Here is a 12,014-nt window from a genome sequence, read left to right as displayed (position 1 = left end):
TGAAACAGGGGAGACTTTAACTAATAAACTGTACTAATTGGCTTGACCAAAAATTCTAGAAAAATATTTGTAGATGGAAATATGAGTCTAGTTTCAGGAAAAATTTACGGAATTGGTTTTCAAGTTTTGGAACTCGAGATATGAGTTTTAAGGTGACAGTGACGCAGTTAGCCAGCTCGTCTGGAAATTTAAAATGGACTGTGCAAATAAGTGATTTAAGTCTGCGAACCCCTCTTGTCTGACTCCGACAACGGTCTCGGGTACGGGGTGTTACATATTTAGATATATGTAAATATGATTATGCATAATCTATTCGGATAAATAAAAAGTATATGTACTTCATGTTTTATTATGATTCTCAAGCTTATTTATATAAACATATGTATAAATGGTTTAGATTGACTTATTAGCTTTGAAAGTTGAATGACATTGGTTAATTTGTTCATGTGGGTATTCAGCCTTGTGAATGTTATAGTATAAGTTTCAATTACGTACATATGTGATTATTGAATAATCAACCATTTATCTAATATATGTACATGAAATTATTTTGTGATATGTGAGCTTATGTAATTGCGCGTATGTGAGCTAAATTTATAAGGACTATTTGACTTTGAAAGTGAAATGATAATAGGTTAATTTGGCTATATGAGTATTCAGCCAAGGTGACGTTAATAAATGAATATGTATTTAAAATATGAGCTTATAAGTGTTGGGATCTAAATGTGTTATGATAATACAATTTGATTTAGTTTAATTAAGCTGATAATTTTATTGAGTTGTTTATTTGCTTATGACTTACTATGCTATGATAGCTTTGTAACACCCCGTACCTGAGACCGTTTCCGGAGTCGAACACGAGGTGTTAACGGACTTAATTCATTAATTAAACAGCTCATACAATTCATTTTAAAATTTCTAGACAAGCTGGCTAACTGCATCACAGTCGCTTTAAAAATCATATCTCGAGTTACGAAACTCGAAATCCAATTCCGTAAATTTTTCCTGAAACTAGACTCATATATATATCTACTAATTTTTTCTAGAATTTTGGTTGGGCCAATTAGTACAGTTTATTAGTTAAAGTCTCCCTGTTTCAGGTTTCAACTACTCTGACCTCTGTGTATTACGAATTAGATATCTCCTATACAGACCTTCAATGACTATGCCATTTGTCTCTAATAAAACTAGACTCAATAAAGAATCTGTACATATAAAGCGTGACTTCTAATTATCTTTGTAAAATTTATGGTGAATTTCCAAAGTCAGAACAGGGATCCAGAAATCGCTCTGGCCCTGTTTCACAAAAATTTAAACATCTCATAAAATATAGCTCATATACCTGTTTCGCTTATTCCATATGAAAATAGACTCATCAAGCTTCGATTCCATAACTTATTAATTATTTAATTCCATTTCTACTATTTTTAGTGATTTTTCAAACTCACGTCACTGCTGCTGTCTGAATCTATTTTATGGTAAATTTTACCTATTTCATGGTTTCCATGGATTAGCTAGCAATTTGACATACATAATACCAAATATGATCATGATTAGCCATTCCAATGGCTAATCATTACCAAGCATTTCTATTTCCATACCACTCAATAACCATATCATAAGACCATACATATAAAATGATTATAATGCTATACATGCCATACTCAAAATATACAAGCCATTATGCCAAGATGGTATACGGATAGTGTGAGCGTGCCTCCGACCGCTTCCGATTTCGAGCTGGCTTGTCAACACTACAAGGAATGAAAAGGAGGAGTAAGCATAAATGCTTAGTAAGCTCACATGCAAATAGCAAGTAACATAACCATATAAGCAAACATAAAACATCATTTGCATAATCATCACCAAGACATTCATATCACCTTTTCATTTATCATCTTACCATATTGTTGTTATATCGAGTTTTCAACCCGAGGGTTAAGTACATACCTGTTCAAAGTATCCATTTCACAACACTTACCAATACGTCCCTTTCATCTTGAGTATTCCTCCATTTGAGTAGAACTTTACCCGTTGAACACATCGGAATATAATTCGGATACATGGAAAGTTCACATAAGTGCCACATATGTAGCCAAGCTACCATGTAACCCGCCCATAAGTGAACTCGGACTCAACTCAACGAGCTCAAGCGTCAGATCCATAAGTGAACTCGGACTCAACTCAACGAGTTCGGACATTCGCATCCATAAGTGAACTCGGACTCAACTCAACGAGTTCGGATGCTCAACCATCCTAGTGACATGTCACTTGTATCCTAATCTATTCCTAAGGTTCAAACGGGCTTTTTCCTCGAACACTTATCCTTGCCGTCTTCCGTAGAATGCCAAATCAATACTCAAGAATAATTATATTTAACAAGTAGTTCACATAATTTACATATTATTTGAAATTAACCACAAAGCATACATTTCATAATAAAATTCAGCATAACACATAATTAATATCAATAACTTAAAATAACAATTATGCTACATTATTTACACATGAACTTACCTCGTATGCGAAAATGGCTATTTTACCATTTTGTCCACAACTTGGTATTTTCCCATTTTAGCCCGAATTTCAGTTTTCCTTGCTCTATCATTTAAAATATAGTCTAATTAGGACTCACATTATTCAAATTGACCCAAAATCATATTTTGGAAAAATTACAATTTTGCCCCTAAACTTTTGCATATTTACACTTTTGCCTCAAAGCTCGTAAATTAAAATTCAGCCTATTTTCTTATGTTTTATGACATGCTGATCATTTTTCCTTCTATGGCAACATCAAATTCTCACTCTAACATGTACTTATGACTATTAGGTATTTTTACCGATTAAGCCCTTTTGCTCGTTTTCACTTAAAACCGAGTAGCACAAGTTGTCTAACATAATTTAAAACCTCACATTCTATCATAAAACACCAAAATACACAAATTTCACCTATGGGTATTTTTCCAAATATAAACCCTAGGTTAAATTATTGCTAGCATAAGCTAAATCGAGCTAAGGGACTCCAAAACGTAAAAATCATTAAAACGAGGCTAGAACGGACTTACAATCGAGCTTGGAAGCTTGAAAACCCTAGCCATGGTTTCTCCTTGCTATATTCGGCCATGGGGTTGAAGATGAGCAAAATTGGCTTTTAATTTTGTATTTTAATTCATTTTACCCTAAATGACCAAAATGCCCTTACTACTAAACTTTCCAAAATTCCTTCCATGTCCTAATTTTTGTCTAGACTTAGAAATTGGTAAAATTACTCTTTAAGGACCTCTAATTAATAATCTAATTCAATTTTATGCAAAATACTTCTAGAACACAAGTTTTGCAATTTATTCAATTTAGTCCCAAATTTCAAATTAAGCACTTTATGCATAAAATTTCTTCACGAAATTTTCACACAATCATGCAATCATATAATAGACCTTAAAATAATCATAAAATAATTATTTCTATCTCGGATTTTGTGGTCACGAAACCACTATTTTGACTAGGCCCAAAATCAGGATATTACAAGCTTACTCTGTGTTTCCATATTTACTCGATTTTATAGATTTTGAATTCAAGTTACGAATCCGGGAATCGTCAGAGGAGCTTATCACGCTATCGATTGTCTTCGGTATTTTATAAATTGCATTTTGGAACTATGGCATGTATAGGCTAGCGTATGTTTTGGATAGGTTGGAAATTATGTAAATGAACCATGAGAAAATGGCTTAAATTTCCTTACTTAAATATGACTTTGTTTGGTTGTCGCTTAAGTCCATTTTGATTATTATGTTATGAATTTGGGATGGATAGTTTTTGTGATATCTATATTGTACGTTAAAGAAGTTGATCATTGGGTTGTGCATATAGTTGATTTGGTTATAGATTATGTATAGGTAAAAAATACGTATATGTGAGAAAACGGGGTTCCTATAATTGCTTAGTGTTATTATATGAATAGAATTTATAAAATACTTGGCTATGCTTCGAGGTGGTTAGGGTCGATGTTAGTACATGTGCTATAAGCTATGTTTAGTACTTGGGAAATGGTATACTAATTTTGGCTCAGTACCGAAGTGAAACAATTAAGTTAAATACGCATGTATTAGGATGAATTTTAAATGCTTAATTTTGGTAAGGATAGCTATATAATGTTTTGACCAAATAGTTACAAGTTGGATATGTTATTTGGATTTATTAGTTTAGGTTATTTTGTGGTTCGGCAATTGCAAATAAAATAGGATATAAAATATGTTTTAAAATGTATTCGGTTATGCTTATAATAATTTAACTTGATAATTAGCTATTGCTATAGCAATGTATGGATTCAGTAAAGGTACTTAGATACGGTCATTATTAGTCAAACTAAAAGTGCATAATTTGGAGTAGTTCCTTAAGACACTTTGTAAACCAAAATATAACATAGGCGTATGTCTTGTGCATATATGATGTATGCTTGAATGACTCTTATTTAATAAAAAAAAACAAATGTAATTACTTGTGAACTTGTTTGTTCAAATTATATTATAGTCACAAAGCTTAGTAACTTTAAATTGCTGGCCTAAAATGCGCATAAACAATTTACGACATTTGGTATTTTGTTTTATTTCTGTAAGTGTTCGAATGCTATTTAAGTTTTGAGTATATGATTTGATTAATGTATTGATTAAATAATTATGACTTGAGTCTCAAGACATGTGCATTGACTTGTAAGTGTGACACATGTTTAATATGGATTTAGTCGAATTTCAACATATGACTCGTGTAATTAAAGTGACTTATATTTTATGTTAAGTTTTAAATAATCATATGTTGCACGCATGTATACAAGCACTCGAATGTAACTTAAGAGAATGTGTAAATTTATGAAAGATGTGTCTTTTTTGGTAATGCTTCGTAACCCTAAATTTGGCAACGGATATGGGTTAAAGGTGTTACACAGGGCATACATACTGACTTCACCACACGGCCATAAGACACGTCCGTGTGCCAGGCCGTGTGAAAATTAGGGAGGTTACTGACTTGGCCACACGGCTGACCACACGTCCGTGTGTCTAGCCCATCCTCGAAACTGATTTGTATAACTAAGTTATAGTAGACACACAGTCGAGACACACGCTCGTGTGTTCAACCATGTGGGGAAAAATTAGGCTTGGTTTAAGCCACATTTCCCACCTATCTCAAGCACACCAAAAACCAGAACATTTTTGTATCATTTGCATACATTTATAGGCAACCAAATTATGCCATTTCATATACATAATTATACCAAAACCATTTCATTCAAATTCTATAATCATTTCAAGTCAAATATCTATTCAAAACTTGTATCATATACATTCATTCATAAGCATATATCATCTCTGTTATCAACTAATTCATGCTTCCCAAACACATCCCAAATAATCATCTTCATATCATTCCACAACAACCAAATCACAAGGTAACCATTACCACAATTATCACTTATCAAACTCATAGATCAAACCAACTTAGATGGCTAAAAACACATCAACATTACAACATTCAAAAGCCAAAACTCAAGGCTAATTACATCAAACACTTAGGAATCAATTTCTAATATTACTTATACACTTCATAAACCAACTAGCCTATACATGCCATATAAATAATTTCACAAAGCTTTTAAGTGCCGAAACAATAGCTAGATAGTGTGATACGATCTCCGATGACTTCCAACCTAAGCGAGCCTCTGAAACACTATAAACATAAAAAAGAAAGCAAAGTAAGATATAAAGCTTAGTAAGCTCGTTTGGCTAATAAACTCATAATATCAAATAACCATAATTTAAGCAGTTACTCAAAGTATAATTTAGCTCGTGTAATTTCATCATTCTATCACATAATCATTCGCATCATTAACCATGAATTTCACTAATCTATTAAATTCCATGCTCATATGATCTGAGTACATGTTCTTAATTCATTTACCATTTCATATGCATAAGCAACTAGACATATATTACATTCAATTCAATAGCTATCACATTTATACAGCCAAATAAACATAGGAAACCTCATAAATTTCCACCTACTCATCATATGAATTTCAAACATGTCATTTACTTGTCGATTTCTGTACGAGTACCTGAACTGATTCACATCATCGCTTACTCATTAACTCGTCTACACATCGATGAAAACACATCATCTCAATTTAATATTAATAAATATAATGAGTTCATAAACCTTTCACATTTCATTCCCAAACTTAAATATGAATTTCAAAAGTTTCTTTGATTCAATGCTCATATAACCCATGTACATACCTGTACCTTCCCATATATAACTCTTACTTTATCACATCTTTGGCATATCTGTTATCCATTTGTAATATTTTTGGATACCCAAAAACTCGCACACTTAGTGCCAAATAAATAGCTGAAGCTTTATCAATCTCTCACCATAAGTGCCAATATGTATATATAGCCGGAGCTATCTCAATCACGCACACTAAGTGCCAATATATGTATATAGCCGAAGTTATCTAATCTCGCACACTTAGTGCCAATGTATTTAGTCCAAGCTATTTGGTCTCGTACACTTAGTGCCAATATATTTAGCTGAAGCTATCTCAGTCTCGCACACTTAGTGCCAATGTATAATATATATAATTGAAGCTATATAAATTTAGCACACCTAGTGCCAATGCATAACCGAATCAGCATCAAACATGTCTATAATCTCATATTCACATTTTAGACAATATTAAACCATTTAAAACATCATTATATCAATCCTTATTACATACAAACTTACCTCGTTCGTCAGAATGATGAAATGGATCGGCTAGTCTGAATCTTTGCTTTTCCTTCAATCTAGGCTCGCACGAGGCTTAACTTGATCTAAATAATCAAATTCAATCCAGTTATTATACATTCTTGACAATTCGGCCCAAAATACACAATTTTTCAAAATTACACTTTTTCCCCTATTATTTCACATTTTTGCAATTCAGTCCTAATCACATAAAATCACAAATTCATGCAATTTCTATAACATCTTGAAATAGGGCCTAGTCTGAATATTGGGTTTCAGGACCACAAATCCAACGTTAAAATAATTATTTCATGATCATTATGAGGTCTAGGATATGAAAATAAGCATGTGTTAAAGTTTCATGAAGAAATTCTATGTGTAAGGTGTCCATATGGAAATTAAAGACCAAACTGAATAAATTTCAAAACTTGGATTCTAGAAGAAATTTGTATGAAATTGATTTGGAATATTAATTAGAGGTCCTTAAAGAGTAATTTGCCCAATTTCTAAGTTTTTGGACAAAAATGGGCATGCATGGAAAATTTGGAAAGGTTAGTAAGGAAGGACATTTTTGTCATTTGGTAATAAAATTAATAAAAAGGGAAAAGAAAGAAAAATTCAGCCATTTCTTCTCCATGGCTGCCGAAAATTAAAGGGTCTCCATAGCTAGGGTTTTCAACATTTTCAAGCTCAATAATAAGTGCTTCCTAGCCCCGTTTTTAGCATTCTTCGTATTTTTGAGATTCTCGTAACATGTTCTCTTTATTTTTACCCATATTTCAAGCTAGGGTTTATGTTAAAAAATTGCCATGCATGAGAAGTTTGTGTTTTGATGATTTGTGGAGGAATATAAGAGTTTAAAGGATAGTAAACAACTTTTACTAAGTAGTTTTTCATGGAAATGGCTTAAGGGATCATATTGTAAAAGTTGTGAAAATGGGTAGAAAAATATGGAATGAAAGAAAATGTGGGTTGCTATAGGCAAGAAAAATATTCGGCTAGTCTTGGGTAACTTAGAAATTTCATGCATTTCATTATACGAGCCTTAGGACTAAATTGTAAAAGTGTGAAAGGTTAGGAACAAATTGGTCATTTTGCTTGGGGGTAAGTCTTAAGCCGAAAATAAACAGTGGTAGGTATTAATAATTTAAATTTACTAATATAGACCCCGAGAAACCAATTCCGGAGGTTGACTGTAGAAAACAAAAGGTTTCAGAATAACCGAGACATAGATCTGAAACGACTACCAAGTAAGTTCGTATAACCCGAAGTAAACTTTTAATGTACTTAAATGATGCATGTTCTTGGATGTATGAAAATTTAGATAATCATTTCATGATAATCCATGAAATGTGCTAGTGTAAATGAAAAGATGATAAATGTCCCCGGGGTGAAATAGAAAAGGGAAATTCGATGGATAAATTATGGCTTACACGACATGAGATCCTGCATGTGTTGCAGAAAAGGATTTAGCCTGGACGGATAATCTGATGATCTCAAAATAGAAAGATCTAGCCCGGACGGGTGTTCCTTGAGTGATCGAGCCTCCCAAAGAATATGGGTGCAATATGGATTTAGCCCGGACGGTAATCCGATTGAGGATTGAAATTTAGCTTGGACTGACAATTCAGATCCGAGCATATGAGAGCAATTGTTGTAAAAATGGATTTAGCCTAGACTGGTAATCCTGACATTGCTCTATGAGTTATTATTATGGGGGAATTTAACCTGGACTGGTATTTCCGCCGTAAGATGTAAGGTTCGCGGGAGTACGTACATGAGATGATCACTTGTATGACTTGACGGTAATTGGGCTATCCATCGAGATTTCTGAGAAATTCAATGTGATTATCATGAGAAATAAAGAATGGAAATATTGAATTGATGAGTGATAAATCGTAATTTATACATATTTTTACCCCATGCTTAACGCATTTTATGGATGATTTTCCCTTAGAATTGGTGAATTTGATGCTCCTAATGCCTTTATTTCATGTTTTATACTTGAGAGAGCATAGGAGAGCGAAAGGAATGAGAAACGGGCCAAAAATAGAGAAAATGGGCCAAAGTACTAATTTAACACGGCCTGGACCTCCTCACACAGGTAGGCCACACAGTCGTGTCAATTTGGCAGAATCAAAGTACGACTCACACGAGTGGACCACACGGTTGTGCCTATTGAGCAGCCTCGAGCACGGCCTGAAGTAATTGCAGAATGGGCGTGTTACACAGGCGTTTCCTTGTCGAGGCCAAGTTGAGTCCAATTCGAGAAAGGCTAATTTTGAGGGTTTTTAGGCATTCCAAAGCCTATAAATGCACCCTAGAGGAGGAAGAAAAGGGGAGGCATGGAGAGGGAGGAAAGAATTACTCGAAGAAAGTCGATTGTTCCATCTTAGAAGCCGGATTCATCATCAAGACTGAAGATCTCCCCTCAATTTCCCTTTAGGAGTTTTGGGTTTTCTTTATGTTTTATATTCGTTATTCTTCTGAGATGTTTTCCTTTTTAGTTATGAACTAAATCCCCTAAATACCTAAGGGGAATGAAACCTAAGACAAATCTTGTTATTATTTTCTGAATTGTATGATAAATATTTAACTTGTTCTTAATTATATGTTCTTAATTCTTGTTTTGATATCCCAAGATACTGATTCAAGATAAGCTCTTATTCAAAGGAGGAATAGACCCTGCCTAAGTGTACATTTTTCATAATTAAGAGGAGTTGATTGCGCGCCTAGAGATAGGGTGACAAGATTTTGCCGGATTAGGGTGAAACCTAATAAGGGGATCCATAGATCGAGTTAATGAAACCTTAGGGTGTTAATTAGAGAAAAGTCTCAATTATTCAATTTAGGGATTAGACGTTATTAGTCTTGAATAGGGATAATAACATAATTTAGGGATCTCTACATAACAAGTTAAATAAATAAATCGTCCGATTCGAAACCAGAAGAACAAGTAAAGTCTAGGTGGATTTTTCCTTAGGTATTGTCTTAATTCAATCGTTTTCCAAAAGTAATTCCCCAATTCAATTTTCTGTGAATTCTTAGTTTAGTTAATTAGTTACTTAAAACAAACCCTATTATTCTTAGGCTAGATAATAAAAAGACAGTCATTACTAGTACTTTTAGTTCCTTTGGGTTTGACAATCCGGTCTTGCTAAAACTATACTACTGTTCGATAGGTTCACTTGCCTTCATCGTGATAATAGTTAGTTTTAAGAACGATTCATTATAAATATTTAAAACCTGTCACACAAAATCGCGATCAAGTTTTTGGCGCCGTTGCCTGGGAACTAAGATATTAGGAGCGCTCAATTTTTATTACTTTGGCCATTTATTTTTCTTGCAATTTAATTTAATTTTTTATTATTTATTAATTTACTTTTTCTTTCTCTTGGTAGGTTTTTATAGTTTATGACTAGAAGAAACCCATCAGGACCACTACTCTTTGACGAAGAAATCGATCGCAAAAACCAGAGAGAAATAAGGCGAAGCTTAAGATACACAGAGAATGAGCAAGAGGACGATACTCAAACCCCAACTGAAGAGATGGCTGAAAACCAAGACAATCAGCTACCTCATGCGATACACGTTGAACTAGCAAATCAGAATCCTGCTCCTCGTACTATGTATGATTATGCTAAACCTTCTTTATCAGGAACTGAGTCAAGTATAGTTAGGCCTGCTATTGCTGTGAATAATTTTGAACTAAAACCTAACACAATTCAAATGATACAACAATTTGTTCAGTTTGATGGATTGCAGGACGAAGATCCCAACACTCACTTGGCAAAATTTTTGGAACTATGCGATACATTTAAAATCAATGAAGTTTCTGATGATGCCATACGTCTTCGGTTGTTTCCCTTTTCATTGAAGAACAAAGCTAAACAGTGGTTGAACTCGTTACCAGGAGGGTCAACCATTACTTGGGAGCAAATGACTGAAAAATTTCTATTAAAATATTTTTCGCCGGCTAAAACAGCCAAATTACATAATGATATCTCTTCATTTGTACAGATGGACTTAGAAACTCTTTACGATGCATGGGAGAGATACAAGGACTTACTGAGAAGGTGCCCTCACCATGGGTTACCGCTTTGGCTACAGGTTCAGACATTCCATAATGACCTGAATCCTTCGACTCAACAAATGGTTGACGCAGCTACTGGTGGAACCATCAATAATAAAACACCTGAAAATGCTTATGAATTTATTGAAGAGATGTCACTAAATAACTATCAGTGGCAAGTCATGAGGACTAAGCCTGTGACATCCCTAATTTGACCTTAGTCGGAAAGTGGTGTCGGGACCACTAAATCGAGTCTTATAAGTAATTAAAAGTTATATTCTATGTTTATGATGTTAGTAAATGCATGTGTGAAAGTTGCATGCATTAATTTGATCATTTCTATGTGAATTTATTAAAATGGACTTATATGAAACATTGTTGAAAGGTGATAGGCTAATCTTTCAATGGTCTAATAGTATATGCATGCAAAAGAATGGTTTTGCATGTCAATTTACCCAAAGGAAAGGAAGTGGCCGGCCATGGTAATGAAGATGGGCAAAAGAAAACATGTCTTAAACATGTTTTGCTAGTGGTGGATGTTAGAAATAATAAAACAAGAGCATGGGTAAAGGAATGAAAAAAAAAATGAGTGTGGATGCTTCCCCCCCCTTTGCCGTACATGAGAGAAACAAAAACAAAAAAAGAAAAAAAAAAAGAAAGGAAAAAAGTGTTCATCCTCCTTAGATTGGCCGAACCTCAAAGGAAGAAGGGGAGATAGCCAATCGATCACCCTTAAGCTTGGAACAAAGTAAGTGATTTCATGTTAGTTCTTGAAATATTAGCATACATCAAGCTAGTTACTAAGTTTTCTACTTAGCCTTGTCAAAATCTTGATTGTGTGGTGATAGTGGGTAATCGGCCATGGAAGAAATGGAGGAAAATGATTGTTGTCTTGTGTTTTAAGAAGAAATGGTGGATGGGTGAAAGAAACAAGTTTTTGTTTCTTGTTTCTTCTTGGCCGATTCTAAGGGAGCAACCATTCGGTTTCTAAGCTATAAATAAAGTGAGAAATTCATGTGAATTCTTGAAACGTTAGATGAAATTGAGCTAGTTACCAAGTTCTCTAGGTAACCCATGCTAGAAATTGTGATTTTGGGTTGACTAGGATTTTCTACCATAGTGGTCATTGAGGATTAAGGTTGTGTTTCATGCTAAACTTGATGAA

The 12,014-nt window shown here is 33.9% G+C and overlaps 1 non-coding gene across 1 annotated transcript; it reads right to left on the bottom strand.

Annotated features, from left to right (window-relative positions):
• Nucleotides 1–10,765: 10,765 nt before the first annotated feature.
• On the bottom strand, nucleotides 10,766–10,871 carry LOC128295887 (small nucleolar RNA R71). Its single transcript, XR_008286436.1, has one exon. It is a non-coding gene; the product is annotated as a small nucleolar RNA R71 (small nucleolar RNA).
• Nucleotides 10,872–12,014: the final 1,143 nt, after the last annotated feature.

The sequence above is a fragment of the Gossypium arboreum genome, chromosome 7 (assembly GCF_025698485.1).
Source record: "Gossypium arboreum isolate Shixiya-1 chromosome 7, ASM2569848v2, whole genome shotgun sequence".
NCBI lineage: Eukaryota > Viridiplantae > Streptophyta > Magnoliopsida > Malvales > Malvaceae > Gossypium > Gossypium arboreum.
Note: the sequence above shows the minus strand (reverse complement) of the source record. Positions and strands in the feature narration are given on the sequence as shown.